Source organism: Balaenoptera musculus, chromosome X, assembly GCF_009873245.2.
Source record: "Balaenoptera musculus isolate JJ_BM4_2016_0621 chromosome X, mBalMus1.pri.v3, whole genome shotgun sequence".
Classification (NCBI taxonomy): domain Eukaryota; kingdom Metazoa; phylum Chordata; class Mammalia; order Artiodactyla; family Balaenopteridae; genus Balaenoptera; species Balaenoptera musculus.
This window is the reverse complement of record NC_045806.1, coordinates 92,803,007-92,820,486: the sequence shown is the minus strand read 5'-3', so window position 1 is coordinate 92,820,486 and position 17,480 is coordinate 92,803,007. Positions and strand designations below refer to the sequence as shown.

At 37.6% G+C, this 17,480-nt stretch overlaps 1 protein-coding gene across 1 annotated transcript in view; it reads left to right on the top strand.

Moving 5' to 3' along the window:
- AMMECR1 (AMMECR nuclear protein 1) overlaps positions 1–17,480 on the top strand; it is a 105,682-nt gene that overhangs the window by 54,170 nt on the left and 34,032 nt on the right. The gene's annotated exons all lie outside the window — the stretch shown is intronic.

Below are 17,480 nucleotides of genomic sequence, written 5' to 3'. Positions count from 1 at the left end.
ACTTGAAAGCAGGTTCCTATAAATTGTTTAATCATGGGTCAATAATTCTTCAAAAATTCTAGTTAGCAGTTAAGACTGAAATTTTAGAACATTATTTTAAATTCCGGAAAATCCATAGATGGAATCATAAAAAGTATATAACTCAGGGTTGCATAGACTAGTCAAAAGAAAATTGACTTGGATTAATACTGTAGAAAAGGATAATGCTTATTACAAAAATGTACTACTGTATGGTATGAAATTGCGTTCTTTGGCTACATGTAAATAATGGATTAGACTTCAAGAGGAATACAATTCTTCTGAACATAATAGTTGGTGATTCTTGGAGTCTGGTCTTAAAACCTATAAATCATGAAACTTATAAATGGAATCAAATGAACTTAGGGTATTTGGGATAAAAGGGAAGGAGAGAGCAAAACAAAAAATAAACAGTGAAATTAAAGACTCATCAGGTATAGGTGTCTTTTTAAAAAACATTAGGATATCTGGTTACTCACTGTCTTCATCTGTGACTAGATAGATTATTATTCAGTTTTCATAATGTTACTCAGCTATACTCTTTATTTTTTATTGTAAAATATGCATAACATAACATTTACCACTTTAACCAATTTTAAGTGTATAATTCTGTGGCGTTCAGTACATTCACATTGATGTGCAACCATCCACCATAAATCTCCAGAACTTTTTCATCTTCCCCAACCGAAACTCTGTACCCACTAAACACTGACTCCCCATTTCCCCTTCCCCCAGCCCCTGACAGCCATCATTCTACTTTGTCTCTATGAATTTGACTCTTCTAGGTACTTCACATAAGTGGAATCATACAGTACTTGTCCTTTTGTGACTGGCTCATTTCATTTGGCATAATGTCTTCAAGGTGCATCCATGTTGTAGCATGTGTTAGAATTTCCTTCCTTTTTAAGGCTGAATAATATTCCATTGTATGTATCTACCACATTTTGTTTGTCCATTCATCCATGCATGGAAACTTGGGTGGCTTCTACTTTTTGACTATTGCACATAATGCTACTATGAACATGGGCATGCAAAAATCCGTATGAGTACCCTTTCTTCTTTTAAAAAGCTAACCATTTTATAGAGAATAATGATCTAGTTTGTTTGTGGTCCCTTAATCTCTAAAACCTAAATGTAAAAAATGACCAGGTACTTTTTAAATGAAATGCCTATCCTGGATTAAGTTTTTATGTATAAATATACTATTTTAAAATTAAAATACTTGTCATAGTCAAGTTTTATGTTCTCCTAATTGAAATTTTGATTTATTGTAGACTGGAATAAGACCTTATAAGTAGGCTGAGGATTTCTCCCAATTGTAAAAATACATAGTTTCTGTGTAGGTAGCAGGAAAACTTTGTGAGAATTACAACGTTGAACTATTAAATAGACTATTATTTCCTTGACCTGAGTAAAAGCAGGAAAGATTATAGCAAATAAGAAGCAGGATGGAGAGCTCAGAATTATTGATAGAAGTTTATCCATGGTGAAATTAAAGTTCACAGATTAGTGTATTTATTAGTGGTCAAAACTTCAAGGTAGAAATATTCTTTGTCCCACTTGAAAAAGAATAATTTCTAGTACTTATCAAGCTAGTTGCATTAGTGGCTTTTACCTGTTAGAAAGCAAAGACAAATTTGTTTCCTCTTTTTTAGTACTTAGATTATATAGTTTTATAAAGAGGAGAATTACAATTAATATAGATGAACACAAATATCTCAGTCAAAGAAAATTCCTTAAAATCTTGGTTAATAATTATCCAGTGAAGTGTAGGTCTATTTCTTTATGTAAATTCAAGTTGATAGTAATTTTTCTAGAATATGTAAGTGATTAATAGATGTGTTCTTATTTCATCAAACAGGAATACGGCCTATCATCACGCTTAAAAGACTGTCTTTCCTTTCTTCTCCTTTACTTGGTTGTTCTTAGACATCTTGGCAGTGAAATAATTATGCAGGTGCAGGCAGTGTCTGGAGCTTGATTCAGAACTATGCCACTTTGTTGCACTGCTTAATTCTGAGAAAATAGCAAGGGAGGTTTGTTCTTTCTAGGGAATAGGGTGACCACATAAAAGGTGATGTGTTTTTTTGTGTGTGTGAGAGTGAGGTAGAGGTGTGTGTGTGGGGGGGGGATGAGAGAGAGAAGATGATTGTTTGTTTACATGTTACACATGTTCACTTACTATTAGGCTTTTTGGGATACTGCAAATAGCTAACAGACCTACTTTATTACTTTCAAGGGTCCTGGCTAGATTGGGTACTTTTGGGTAACTAGATTCATTGTAAACCAAGTTTGCTTTTATATTTTGGTGTTGTAATCTGGCATTTTTCTAAAGCAGTATGAGTTTAAAACCATTGAAAGCAGCATAATTATATTTTCCCCCTCAGGGCGGACTATTTTGTGATCATTGTTTTTCTTGATTATTTTCGGTAACTAGACTTGGCTCCCTGTGAATAATTAGTTTAAGCAAGCTCCCCCCACTCCTCACGGTAATATCAGCCAGATTGATTTTTCTTATGAAAAGAAAAGCTGTACATGAGTCACTTCTGACTGTACACTATTGTCAGCGAAGCTCATTCTGAAGATGTTAAGGCCAGACTATTTTTGGCAAGTGTCTGTGGCAAGGCTCCTGGCTAAAATATGCTTTTTGGAGAGAGAAATTAGATCTATCAAAAACACTATGCAAAATTAATTATCTTAATTTACAATCTACATTTTGTTGCCTTTTACAAAAGGTGGCATGGCTTGAGTCCTAAAAGGTATGCCTAATTTGTTAGTTTCAGTGTATAAATTACCAAATGAGAAATTAAGTGTTTGTCAGATTTCATAAGCATTTAATTTGAGGTGTAGTTTGGAACCTAGATTGTTACATGCCTTTTACTTGAAATTATCCATAGAATAGCACAGCTAAATATAATCTGTGGAGTCCTGGAATCTTGATCTTAGCCACTAGCTTAATGCACTCCTTCATTATCCCGTGGTTGTGCTAATGTGCAGAGATGTGGCCAAAAACTGGCCAGGAGAAACCAAAGAGCAAGAACCATTCCCGGTATGGGTGATGACTCCTGAGTTACAGAGAATTATCTGAATTCATATAGCACCTACTGCCACAGAAATTAAGTGTAGTGAGTATATCAGATTCTAACTCCTTATCACATCTTTCAGATCTTCAGAGTCTCTACTTGGAATCCCTGTGCTGCTTTGATTAAGAGCCACAGGCACAATGCCTTTGGGTAGAAAATCAGAAAAAGCCATCTGAAAAAGGTGAAGGTGTGAGAGAAGCTGATAATGGGTATTTGTCCTGTCAGAGCTCTTGGTTTCTGTGTTTCATAAGGAGAGGGTAAACTACAGGAAATTGACCCTATTCTTACATCTAACTCTAAACCTTACCCCTTTGCTCTTTCTCCCTTTAATTATGTTTAAACAGTTCATCCTGTAAATCTAGTCTAAATTTTGCCTTAGGAGTTTATAATGTAGTAGGAGAGATAAGCTATATAAATAATTACAGTCCTAGGTAGAAAGTGACTTTTGCCAAAAAGTCAGAGGTGGTGATAATGGATGAACAGATATTCTATATCTGTAATAAAAGCAGAAATGTATTTAAAGCAATTTATGAAATTATTTTATTTGGTCCATCCCTACTTCACTTTGAGTAAAAGCAGAACACTTTATACCACTTTTTGGTTTGTTTTTATCCTACATGGACAAAAAAAAAGTCCAGATTACAGGGATGTGTGTAAATTATTATTATCAAAGTGACCACATACAAGGTATTGGGTGTTTTGAGAGATTTTACTAACACATATTTTGAAGGGAGGCGGAATGAACGTGCTATGGAAAAAAATAAAACCTCAGAAACAGAGTACCCACACACATACTCTTCACCAAAGAATATCTAGAACCAGTTGCATTATAGCCTGATGCTTGGCAAATGAAGAAAATTAAAAGTTAACAGTTTAGATTCTACTCTCCTCTTGTCCCATTAAAATAAATTCATATTTTGTGTCAGTCCAGTAAACTGATATCTCCCTCCTTTCCTGAGAATCATTGCTTGAGATATTCTTCATTTTTTCGGATGAAGGATGAAGTGGTAAAGATAAGTTAGAACACAAATATTGTATGAAATTATTATCATATTAGATGTGGTCTAAAATCATACCATAGGCATTTAACAATATATTTACTTTTGTCTGAACATTTAAAAAATAAATATTGGGTCTACTTATAAATGTCTGAAGTATTTGAGTCATTAGGGCCTGAACGAACAAGAGAACAGATTTGTATCTTAGTGTTCTGGAAGAATAAGATGCTCACACCAATGTATGCTCAAGGCGACTGTTCATTCTAGAATAGCATGCAAGTAATATACTCTTACCACTCTAGGGGACAATGTTGCTAGTAATTTGAGTACTCTAAAATAATTGAATGTTGAGGTTTTTGTGCAGCAATTTAATATTAAATTTTCAGCTATTATTTTATGAGCATGAGCAAATGCTTTTTAAAAGATTTCCTTAAAAGGCAAAAGAAACAGCCCTCCTCTGTGATCTTTGCCCTTCCCCCAAACTTTCAACTACCTCATATGTGGATATCCAAAGCAGTAGACTTTGGAAAACATTTCCTTTTCATTATTGATAACAATTTGGTGTTCTTTACAGCCTAAACACTTATTGTTAGCCCTTTATCTTGCATTATAAATATATTTGTCTTAGAAACAATTTCCAGATTTTTTTTACAGTCTCTCTCTTTTTAAATAAAGAGCAAACATTCAATATGTCTTGTTCTAAAGAGCTACATTTTCTGAGCTGCTTCTTCTTAACAAAATAAATTAAAACACCCATACTATATAACAAATAAAGTAGACATGGACAAATGGTAACTTAAAAAAAGTTCTACTGGAATAAGAATTTCATAGGTGCTAAGGATTTTTAAAGGTGAAAATTGGTATTTAACACCTTCTATTGAGAATGTAGCTCTAATTATTGTTAATATCAAATGTACATTTTTAGTATGTTTAAAATTTAAAAGTGAAGAGAATACATTAGATTCATAAAGTATAGATTTACAGTTGGTCTCATGTTCAGAAAACTTTTCTATTAGTTTTACAATTTTACTTCAGCTCACGAAGCTATCTTGTAAATAAATATATTGGAAGTATAGGCTTCATCATTCAAATTAGATTAGCAGGTTATGTCCCATATTTAAGCCTCATTTTTAACATTTATACATTGAAGTGCCAACTCTTGTGTCCTTTCTAGTAGTGAAAGAGAAGATCAGAAAAGGCCATAAAATAAATCCTTCAGAAGCTTTTTTTTTTAAACAAGTTTATTTTCTTTTTTTTAAAATTTTATTTATTTATTTATTTTTGGCTGTGTTGGGTCTTCGTTTCTGTGCGAGGGCTTTCTCTAGTTGCGGCGAGTGGGGGCCACTCTTCATCGCAGTGCGCGGGCCTCTCACTGTCGCAGCCCCTCTTGTTGAGGAGCACAGGCTCCAGATGCGCAGGCTCAGTATTTGTGGCTCACGGGCCTAGTTGCTCCGCGGCGTGTGGGATCCTCCCAGACCAGGGCTTGAACCCGTGTCCCCTGCATTGGCAGGCAGATTCTCAACCACTGCGCCACCAGGGAAGCCCCCTTCAGAAGCTTTAATTAAAGGGATTGCCCAGAACTCAACTTCCCGTTCCTATACCCAGCTACTTTCAGGACTGCCTTATATGTTCCACAAAGCTGATTTAAAAGGTTACCACTTCACTAAAGATGGGAGGAAAGAGGATCTCTCTTAAATTCTTCAGGCTGCTTTAAACCTAAGCCAGATTCTTCTAAGATGGCCTTCTGTTGCTCTTTGGCTAAGGGGGATTGATTTGCTTACCTAGGTAGGGAGAAGGCTGCTAAGCCTTTGAAATGAGTGGAGCTGCATTGCAATATTATGAAGAGCAGTAAATAACCATACACTGTGGTTAGACTTCCACTGCTAATGAGGTCACAGGTTCAATCCCCATTTGGACCACTTCACTTTGTTTTGCTCTGACTCACAGCCTGCACCCTAGACCCTGGGCAGTGGATTACAAGGGGCCTCAGGTGAGAGCATGTGGATGATCCAGTACCACACCCCAAACCTCAGCATTGTCTCAGCATATGAGACATGCTACATTTGGAGTACCCCAAACTGAGCTGTCTCAGAAGTAGTTAATAGTAAGTCTAATAATAATTGCTTTGAATCTCAACGAAAAAAAAGAGAATGTTAAAAATGTTAGTTTCTTTCCACAAGCTCTCTGAAGAGAACCAGTGTGACATTGGAAAAAGAGCTCTTTGGAGTAGCGGTGGGACTGAGAACACAGGTTGGGTTTCAACAGGCCTGAAAATGCTGTGGACAAAAGGGGAGATCTCTGGTTGGATCCCTGGCCTCAGAGCAGCCTGGAGAAATTGTGTATTAGTTCCTTTTTCCTGAATTTCCACCTCTAATAAAGAGTAGTGGCTAGGGATGGGAGTCATCCCAGATAACAGTGGATTTCAGCTAAAGCAACTCCTAAGCACTTCAGTGGTGAAAGGATGACTGTTAAATTCATAAGGTTATAAAGACATGTTATAAAATGTAATTGCTCTTTTTAAAAGACATTTTTTGAAAAGGCTGCCTTTTAAGGTTGTCATCTCTGGTGTATTGAGATGTTCCTGTGCCTCATGTATCAGCTCACTAAGGTGTGTGTCTACTGTCTAAGCATCTGTGCCCTCCCATGCTGTTGCATCATCCTCTTCATAGCTTTTGTTACTGCTCAGAGCAGCTCACTTACCCCATCAGCCAAAATGGGCACAGACGTACCCACTGGCGTGACTAAACTCTCCTCAGTTATTGTTAATCCTTATACTCGAGACAAGAAGCCCCCCCCTCTGTCTACCCATCTTGTCTAGAGTAAAATTAGAGTCATTCCAGAGCCTGTATTTCACTCAGAATAAAGTTAATGTTCTAAAGTGCCACCATCTTTGTCTGCCCCTGCCTCTCCGCCCATCTTCTATCCCATCCTTCTTAAAAAGCACAGCATCAGAGGCCCTAACCTCACACTCCAGCCATGCACAGTTATTCGCCACTTCCCAAATGTAGTCTTTTGTGTCTCTCTGGCTTTGAACATTTTTTTTTCTCTGCCAACCACACCTCTCTCCATTTCCAGCCAGTCAACTCCTACTCATCCTTCAAGACTCAGCTTGCTCATTACTTCCTCTGTGAGATTTCCTAGACACTCCCCAGCAAAGCTGGTCCGTCTCTATGTTCTCGTAGCACTTTGTTTGGGCCTCTATTATAACACTTAATATATTGGATTGTAATGATTAGCTTTACATGTTTGTCTCTCCCTTTTGAAATTGCTCTCAGCAGTAGTTTAGCAAGCCACATCAAAGCAAATCAACAGAAACCAGGCTCATGACTTTGTAGCAACTTTCCTCGATCCTGAGAACCATTTTTACTCTTTTCCCTTTCTGTCTGCTTCTGTTAGCTTAGGTTTGTCACCTTCTCTTGCTGCCAGTGTGCTTGAGCTGGTAGGAGTTGCCGATGCTGATTGGTAGTGAGAGGGGTAGTTTAAGGCCACTTGGAGTTAGACTGAGCCAGGTGACAGTGTACCCAGTACACTTTAGAAAGCAGGTTAACGTAAGGTCAATCTCTTGTTATAAGTGCTATAAGTGATTGAATTGATGTTCACCATGGAACCATATAGCTGGAAGACATCCTTAGAAGTCATCTTAGTCCAACCCCTATCAGGTACTTTAATCTCTCTTAAAGTCTCCCAAGAAATGAGCATCTAGCTTCTATCTGAATCTCTCCACTGACTTGGAACTCACTACCAGTTAAGTAGTCATTTCATTCTCAAACACCTCTAAACCCACCACCACAGCTCCAGTTACCACATAGCTATAGTTGAAGTGCCAGAAGTCAAAGATTGCCTGTATTTAGCACTTTATCCTTTATAGAAAGCCACATTAACCAGCAGTGGTTAAACTTGCCCTCTGAGTAATGGCTGAGTCTTTAGAAGTTTAGGAGTGGTAAGATACACAGCTTTACAACTGACTCCCATCCACCCACTCATAACAATTTTAACTGGCCCCTTATTGAAACCTTTGAAGCTGCTGCCACCGCATCTTCTCTCACTGCCTACATTAGACTTCTGGAATTGTCTGGGCCAGAGAGTCCACAGATTCTGAGATAGAACTGGCACTAGAACTGTTAGTACCCCCAACAACTCATCACACAAAATTGTGTTGGATTAGAACACAGGTCCTCTGACATCACCAGCGAGACTGTCACTACAATTTCCACAATAGAAGGGATCCATAAAAGTATGTAAATTTATTTATTTTAGTTTTATGTTAAGAAGCATACAGTTTCAAGGCACCCTGTAATAAAATAATCATTTTGTAATGTAACATCTCACCGTCAAGTTATCTGCCTTGGGTCAAGTTTTTGGCATATTTCCGTAAAGTGAAGAATGCCCTTGGAGCTATTCAACCAAAACTACAGGTGTAATAGGATATGTGTATTGAGAAGCCCGAAGCAAAACATACACACACACACACACACACACACACACACACACACACACACACACACACACACACAAACTCATATATATATATGAAGTTTACTCGTGTCTTAGATTTCCATTTTTTTTCCAAACATGCCTCCAACATACTACTAGTTATATTTCCTAAGCACAATAATAACTTCTATTTTTGTGGGTGTGCTGGACCTGTCCTAAGTATTTTATGTAAGTTACCTCATTTAATCTTTTCAACAACTGCGTGAAGTTGAAGGTATTTCACTTATATTACAGTTAGGGAAAACCAGGGCTTAGAGAGGTTGAGTGACTTGCTGAATGACAGCTAATATTTACATGACAGTACCTGAATTTGAACCTGATTCTGTCAAAGTCTGTGTTCCCAACCACATTGCTATACTGTTCCCCTCCAGTAACATCGCTCCCGCTTCTCCCATGAAAGCTTCTTACAGCTATTTGTTCTGCTAACTCAACTGGTATCCCCTGGTCTCAGCTCACAGGAAAAACAAACAAACATTGAATAACTTTTCCTTCGGGGACTCAGTTTCTTAACTCAGGAATCCAGAAATCTCCCGTACACCCTCAGCCTGTTCATTCCAGTCTTACTCAACTTCTCCTGAGTTCTCTTTCCTTTTAGAATCCTGCGGTGCAATGTCTCCCTCATGTGCCTTTTTTCTTCACAGCTATCCTGTCAGTCCAGTTTGGTGTTCTGAACTCCCATAGTCTCATCAGAATTGATCAGTCTCTCAGGGATACACACTTCCCAAGCTTTGATTTCTCTCTGTGCAATTTTTGCATTTAATATCAGCAAGTTTCCATGGAATACTAGTTCAGCCTTTAGGTTTCTAGTCAGGCATAACCCATTGAAATCTACTGTGACTTTTCAGGGGCTCTGCTCTTCTCAACAGTCAGTCAAAAGGGAGACATCATTTCGGGGATCGGAAATCAGTCTGTTCCTTGGAAATTATAATTAAGGAAACATATTCCAAATATCTAGGTGATTCAGGCCAAATTTATTGCCTTAGTTTTCATTTTTACAACTTGAAGTTCCTTAGGGCAACTTATAAAACAAGAAACAGCTATATAAATGGAGGACAAATATATCCATGACGGACATTTTTCTTATAGTAACAAAAAAGGAATTTCAGGAAAGAATTGTATGTATTTGGTCATGGACTATGTCGGTTTTACCAAACTTAGATTTCTTACAATCATAGGGTTTAAAAAAATAAAACGATCCAGTTTTTGTCTCTCTCTTACTGCAGCTGGGATTCAGGGATCTGAGTATTTGGAAGACAGGGAAGATTTTTTCAATGTATTTTTAAAAATCGTATGCAAGTCTTTTATGGGTGCGTTATCTTTTTTAAATTTTGAGGTGAATGGTAATAAAAACTTTAGAACCATAGGCTTTGTGAATATCTTCTGTTTTTGCCCCTGATCCATTTAAAAAATTTTCTTTGTCTAAAGCAAGTAATACATCGTTGGAAGTCTATTTTCAGGAGAGTTATTTTAAAATCTGACAGGAAAATACCTTTCAAAATTTATATTCATATACTGCCTGTTAATTATTGTAAACTTAATAGCAATGTTGGTTGGTACATTGTCCATGTCACATGTTTCTTAATAGGCTTTCAAGAATTTTGCCAGTATAAGAAGTCATTTCACATATTCAAGGTCCCACATACCAGAGACTCAATCATGGCAACATGGCAAATTAATGATGCAGTGGAGGAGAAACCAGCAAATGGCTTGGGGATGCTAGCCCAGAAATTAGTAACATATTTAGTCTTTGGGATGCCAGTGAGGCTAAACAAGGCACTTAAGTGTCATTTGTAGGCTTACGTCATAGGCCAAAGAGGTGGGAGGAAAGGGTGATGGGGGCCTGGTAGAGCAGAAATTCTGTGGAATTGTTTAATGTCAGAGTTGATTGCTGCTGTTCTGTCTCTTGCCTTAGGTGTATCCCATTTTAAGTTCAAGACTAAGAAAACCTTCCAGAAAGAAAATTGAAAAATTTCAAAGCAAATAAATTAGTAAACGCCCATGGCTGTCGAGTTTCACGTTGCAGATTCCATCTTCTGTTTCCCAAAGGATTCACCCAGGGTTTTCCCCAAACCCCCAGAGTTACTGCTGCTTTTTTTGGTGTGCTCATTACACACTGCTTGGTGCCTCTGTTACAGCACTTGCTTTATCTTGCCTTGCAGTGTCCTTAGTTTCTTACATGATTGTCTTCCCTACCTAGATGGATAGTCCCTTGAGGACCTGGGCTAAATTTTTCACATCTTTGCACCCCTTAAGTAGCTGTGGGGGATTAGGCATAGATCAAAATAAATGTTTGAACAAGAGAGTTCCCTTAGTATACTGAAATAATTGTTTACTTAGGTGTGTAAGGTAATTAAAGAAAATGTTAGGACCCTATGCAAGGGAAGCAGGAGATGAAGATTAAAGCATCTCTGAACACGTAAACCATAGGACAATAAAATTATTTTACAAAAGTAATTTACTTTCATTTTTAGGAACCTAGATATAACCTAAGGTGAGACATATCTGTATTTTGTTTTCTATTTATAATTTTAAGTCAAGGAGTTTTTTTAACACCTTATTTGCTTTACAGTTGCATCAGTTGTCATTTAATGAAGGACGGGAACACAGTTCTTATGAGAGGCTTTTCAAGGTTGACAGAATATTTCAGTATCCTAGTTGCAGCTGCTAAGTTTTGCTATTATAAAGTGAAACAACTGAAATAAAAGTTTAACATGTGCTTCCATGGCAAAGCCTATATATACTAATTCTACAAATGTGATGAATGAGAAACAGAAATAGCCTGAAGAAAGGAAATGAGAGTGATATTTAACATCCTATATATTACCTGTAGTGCACAATTGCAACTTATAAGCATTTGGTGCCCCAAGGCTGATTATTAGAATTGTTTCACGAGGGACATTTTATTCACAGTGGCACTACTGTCCAGGTATTTTTTTTAAGTCCTCGGAGATGGCCATTTCTGGGAAGTTTTACATGTACTTCCTAGTCTTAAAAAGGTTTGGGTTAGTGGGTGATGGTTTGTCAGAAATGATCTTTCTGTGATGGCCAGACACCTTGGGGGGATCAAAGTTTGAGGTGAGCAATCCCAGGTAATGTCTTCACGTTGTGCCATTTATTAGTGTCTAGTTAACTATGCTTGAATCTGTTAATGGATGAAACCACACAGAAAGGCTGTGTTGACATAGAAATAAAACTCGAATTCAACAAACAAAACAGTACTTCACCCCCTCTTTCCCAATGAAGAAGATTTGGGCTAGGGATTGCGACAACATTTTGATCATTGTATTTATTAGCAAGTTCAAAAAAGTCCCCTTGAGAGATGCCTCAAGGGCTCCCGTTTGTGATTATCTGTGGGAATATTCGCTCAGGGAGTGGATCCTACCCTACTGTGAGCCCGACTTTCCTTGTCATTCCCCCTGCAATAAGTACTATGCAATACTTGTCTGTGTAACAAATAAACAGTTTGGGGATTAAATAGAATGCAGTGGAAAAAAAGAAGTCCTTTCGATATGCATTTGATAGGAATGTGTTAATTTCAACAAAACATCTGGTATAAAAAAAAGTTGTGAATGCAGGACGTCTGAGGGAGTTGTGGAAGAAGGGATTTACTGTGCTTAACAATTGCCAGTAGTCAGGCCACTTCCAAGTTGTGATTTTGTCAGACTTGGAAATTAAGTGGGATCAAATCTACTCAGCCCTTCAGTGGGAGAAGATCCAAATCCAGCTGCAGCAAGGAGCAGTTTACTGATTAAGAACTCAGGCTGTACCCAGTGTCTCTTCGCTAGTTTTCATGCTATTAAGGGCAATGCTTAATATTGCCCTTTTTATATTCTGGGTAAAAAAAAAAAAAAAAGACTGCCTTTGTGGTTTACTGGTTGAACTTGTACAGCTGAATCTACAGTAAAAGGTCTTTCTTCATTGGCGTTATTTTACTACAGATTTCAGTGTTCTTACTGTTCTACTTATTTTCTTAATAAGGTAATTCAAACTTAGAATAGTTACTGTAGTTTCAAAGCTTGATTGAAAGATGCATTCAGTATTTTCTCTAAATAAGCAGCAATTATAACAGCACAGCTGTAGTTAAAGATAGAATTTATTATAAATCCTGACAGTCTTGCTTCTCAATTACACCAGGCTGAAATAAGGTTTATTCAGTTCAATTCCACATTTATTGAGCACTTAACTCAGCATGATACTGTACCAGGTACTGTGGAGCTACAAAGATGAACAATGCATGATATCTACCCTCCATGAGCTTGTAGTCTTGTAAGAGAGATGGATGGACACAGAAAAGAACGATGAGGAAGAAAGTATAAGTGCTATTTAGATGTATAAACAACACTACTGGAAGTTAGAGGAATTAGCTGTGGTTGGACAGACTGTAGAAGGTTTTACAGAAGAACTGACATTTAAGCTGAACCTCTGTGGACATTTAAGACTCCATTTCAACATTTAAAAGTGAGGATGTGGAGAGGGTATGCATTATGTGTCCAAAAAACTTCCTGAGCCAAATGCAAGGAGGCAGAACAGTGTATGTTGTTTGGGGGAGAGCAGTAAGTAACCCTGTGTGGCTTGAGCTCCAGTGAGAACAGTGGGAGACAAAATGATAGACTGGGGCTGGATTTTTTTTTTTTCTAATGGCATTAAATTGCCGTTGAAAGATTTTCAGCAGAGTAAGAAGATCATTAGGGATGACTCCGGCTGCTTGTACATCGGATGGAGTGAAAAGGATAGAGATGAGAGACAGAACAGTGCAGAGGCTAATTTTAAATATTCCAAATGAGAGATGCTACAGGCCTGAATTAGATTAGTAGCAGGAAGGATGTAAAGAGACTTATAACAGAGACATGGTAGTTATAGAACAAGATGAGACTGTATGTGGGGAGTAAGGTAAAGGGAAGAGTTGACGATGGCTCCAAAGGTTCTTTCTTATGTGATGGGGAGATGGCACAGTTACAAGTGATAGGCAACACGGGAAGAGGTACATGTTTGACACATTGCTTGTAGAAGAGTCATTTTTAATGTCAAAGTAATTTTGGCTTTAATCTTAGGTTATCTTTTTTTTCTGAATTTGAGCCTTGAAGATTTTTTAAATTAAAATTTTATTGAAAATTGTTTCCTTTCAACGGTAGTGAGAGTGACGTATCCTCTTTAATGTATTATTGTCTTATTTCACTTCTGTTTTCCTCCAGTTTTGCTGAGGTATAATTGCCATACAGCACTTTTTTTAAAAAATTTATTTATTTTTGGCTTCATTTCTGTGCGAGGGCTTTCTCTAGTTGCAGCAAGCGGGGGCCACTCTTCATCGCGGTGCGTGGGCCTCTCACTGTCGCGGCCTCTCTTGTTGCGGAGCACAGGCTCCAGACGCACAGGCTCAGTAGTTGTGGCTCACGGGCCTAGTTGCTCCGCGGCATGTGGGGTCTTCCCAGACCAGGGCTCGAACCCGTGTCCCCTGCATTGGCAGGCAGATTCTCAACCACAGCGCCACCAGGGAAGCCCCACCATACAGCACTTTTTAAGTTTAAGGTGTGCAGCATCATGACTTGACTTACACATATCATGAAATGGTGACCACAGTAAGTTTAGTGAGCATCCATCGTCTCATACAGATAAAAGGAAAAGAAAAAGAAACAAAAGTTTTTCCTTGTGACGAGAACTCTTAGGATTTACTCTCTTAACAACTTTCATATATAACATACAGCAGTGCTAATTATCTTTATCATGTTGTACATTACATGCCTGGTCCTTATTTATCTTATAACTGGAAGTTTTTGCCTTTGACTGCCTTCATCCAATTCCCCCTCCCCTCACCCCCACCTCTGGTAGCCACAAATCTCATCTCCTTCCCTATGAGTTTGTTTTTGAAGTACAGTTGTCGTACAACAGTGTGTTAGTTCCTGTTGCACAACATAGTGATTTGATATTTCTATACATTTCAAAATGATCACCGTGATAACTCTAGTTACCACCTGTCACCATGCAAAGATATTAGGTAATTATTGACTATATTCCCCACACTGTACATTTCATTCCCGTGACTCATTTATTTTGCAACTGGAAGTTTGTATTGATACTTCTTAATCTCCTTCACTTAAAAAAATATATATATTATTTTATCGGATAGTATTATTATTTAATATATTATTTTATATAAAGGCATAATAAGGAAAATAGAGGAACAAGATCCTTGATATCATTATTTTCTTTTAGCCCATGCCACAAAGCAAAACTCAGAAAATAAAAGATAATTTTTATAGGCTACACTTGCTTGAAAAAACATTGATGTTGAAACATTTGTTAATGTACAACTAAACCCTCAAAATTCCTTTTCTAACTAAATATACATTTTGTGGATGAGAAATCTATAAAGAAATAAATGTTTGTAAACACTGGATGGTTGTTAGGGAATTTAAATATCTGTACTTATTACCTAAGAATGTCTGGGTTTCAAGGCTGAATTAAAATAGATTCCAGGCTTCCTTAAAGGTAAACAGCACATCTGTTAATTTGTCTAGGATGATGGAAACTGACTGAATTTTGTATTATGATAAAAGTCAGCATCTTCTCTTCCATCTATTTAGCAATACTTCTGGGTAATCTTTTCTCCTTTGGGGAACTTGCCAGATGTTTTGTGAACATGATTCCAATTTAGAAGAATTGTTTTTATATTGTAGCTGACTGATGTCCTAACTCTGAAACTCTTAGACTGGTGTAATTCTATCCAAGGGGTCCTCTGCCGTATGTGTAGGAGTGCCCTGTGACACTTCGGCTTCCTCGACTGGCCTAGACTGTCAAAGCTGCCTATGGGGGCAGTTTCCTGGAGTCAATGAATCCAGCCCCTATTGCAGTAATTTCCATTAACAAAGAAAATAACATTTCCAGGTATCAGCCAGGGTCACTGAGTTTTGAGCAGTGTTCGTATAGTACAGTGAGCATGAACAGCTAATCCCACAAGATTATTTAGATGGTTCCTTAGGTACAAATGTCGACTTGTATTTTCCAAAAGGAAGAGAAGCCCTGAAATGTAGTGAAAATCACAGGATGGTTGCTGTTGTATACATGGTTCAAAGAACCATCTTCAAATAAAAGATTGCAAACATTTATTTTAATGCTAATGCATTGTAATAGTCCAGCATTAAGTAGTGAAACAATATTAGACAAGTGTCCAATCTGTATTATGACTACATTTGTTTCTTAATATTTCTTTAGAAGATTAATCGCCAGTGCTTAGTTTTATCTGGGTATGGATTATGCCTTCTATGATCTTCCACAGAAAAACCCTCCCAGACCGGAACAACTCGGAGCTACCTCACACTCGGCCCAGCAGTTGGCTTGTGTCTTGTGTTTGCTGACCACCTTAAATATTTGCCTATACCAGGCATAATTTCAAAAGTAAAATTCTCATCTGAAAAAAAAAATGGTTCTGAAGAACCTAGGGGCAGGACAGGAATAAAGACGCAGACGTAGAGAATGGACTTGAGGACACGGGGAGGGGGAAGGGCAAGCTGGGACGAAGCGAGGGAGTGGCATGGACATATATACACTACCAAATGTAAAATAGATAGCTAGTGGGAAGCAGCCGCATGGCACAGGGAGATCAGCTCGGTGCTTTGTGACCACCTAGAGGGGTGGGATGGGGAGGGTGGGAGGGAGGGAGACGCAAGAGGGAAGAGATATGGGGATATATGTATATGTATAGCTGATTCACTTTGTTATACAGCAGAAACTAACACAACAATGTAAAGCAATTATACTCCAATAAAGATGTTACAAAAAAAACCTATATATGAATAAATTGATTTTATAAATAGAAAAAAAAAGAGTCACAAGCTTATGGTGTCCAGTTGTAGATGATTTTGAGACTGTGGACCCTCTCATAGCTCTCATTTTAACACTGATACAGAGATTGACACAGATGATCAACCCAGTAGATAAAGAGGCCTATGGTTTTTTGTTCATTTGATCGTTTGTTTTTTGTTTAAATTGAAGTATAGTTGATTTACAATGTTGTGTTAGTTTCTGGTGTACAGCAGAGTGATTCACTTGTACATATATATACATATTCTTCTTCATATTCTTTTCCATTATGGTTTATTACAGGATATTGAATATAGTTCCCTGTGCTATACAGTAGGACCTTGTTGTTTATTTCATATATAGTAGTTTGTATTTGCTAATCCCAAACTCCTAATTTATCCCTCCCCATCCCCTTTCCCCTTTGGTAACCACAAGTTTGTTTTCTATGTCTGTGAGTCTGTTTCTGTTTTGTAAATAAGTTCATTTGTATCATTTTTTTAGATTCCACATATAAGTGATATCATATGATATTTATCTTCCTCTGTCTGACTTACTTCACTTAGTATGATAATCTCTAGGGCCATCCATGTTGCTGCAAATGGCATTATTTCATTCTTTTTTATGGCTGAGTAGTATTCCATTGTATATACATACCACATCTTCTTTATCCATTCCTCTGTCGATGGACATTTAGGTTGCTTCCATGTCTTGGCTGTTGTAAATAGTGCTGCTATGAACATTGGGGTGCATGTATCTTTTCAAATTACAGTTTTCTCTGGATATACGCCCAGGAGTGGGATTGCAGGATCATATGGCAACTCTATTTTTAGTTTTTAAAGGAACCTCCATACTATTTTCCATAGTAGCTGCACCAATTTACATTCCCACCAGCAGTGTAGGAGGGTTCCCTTTTCTCCACACCCTCTCCAGCATTTGTTATTTGTAGACATTTTAATGATGGCCCTTCTGACCAGAGTGAGGTGAAACCTCATTGTAGCTTTGATTTGCATTAAGAGACCTGTGTTTTAAAAGAGAGTATGTAAATTAGGAGTTTGGGATTAACATATACAGGCTACTATATAAAAAATAG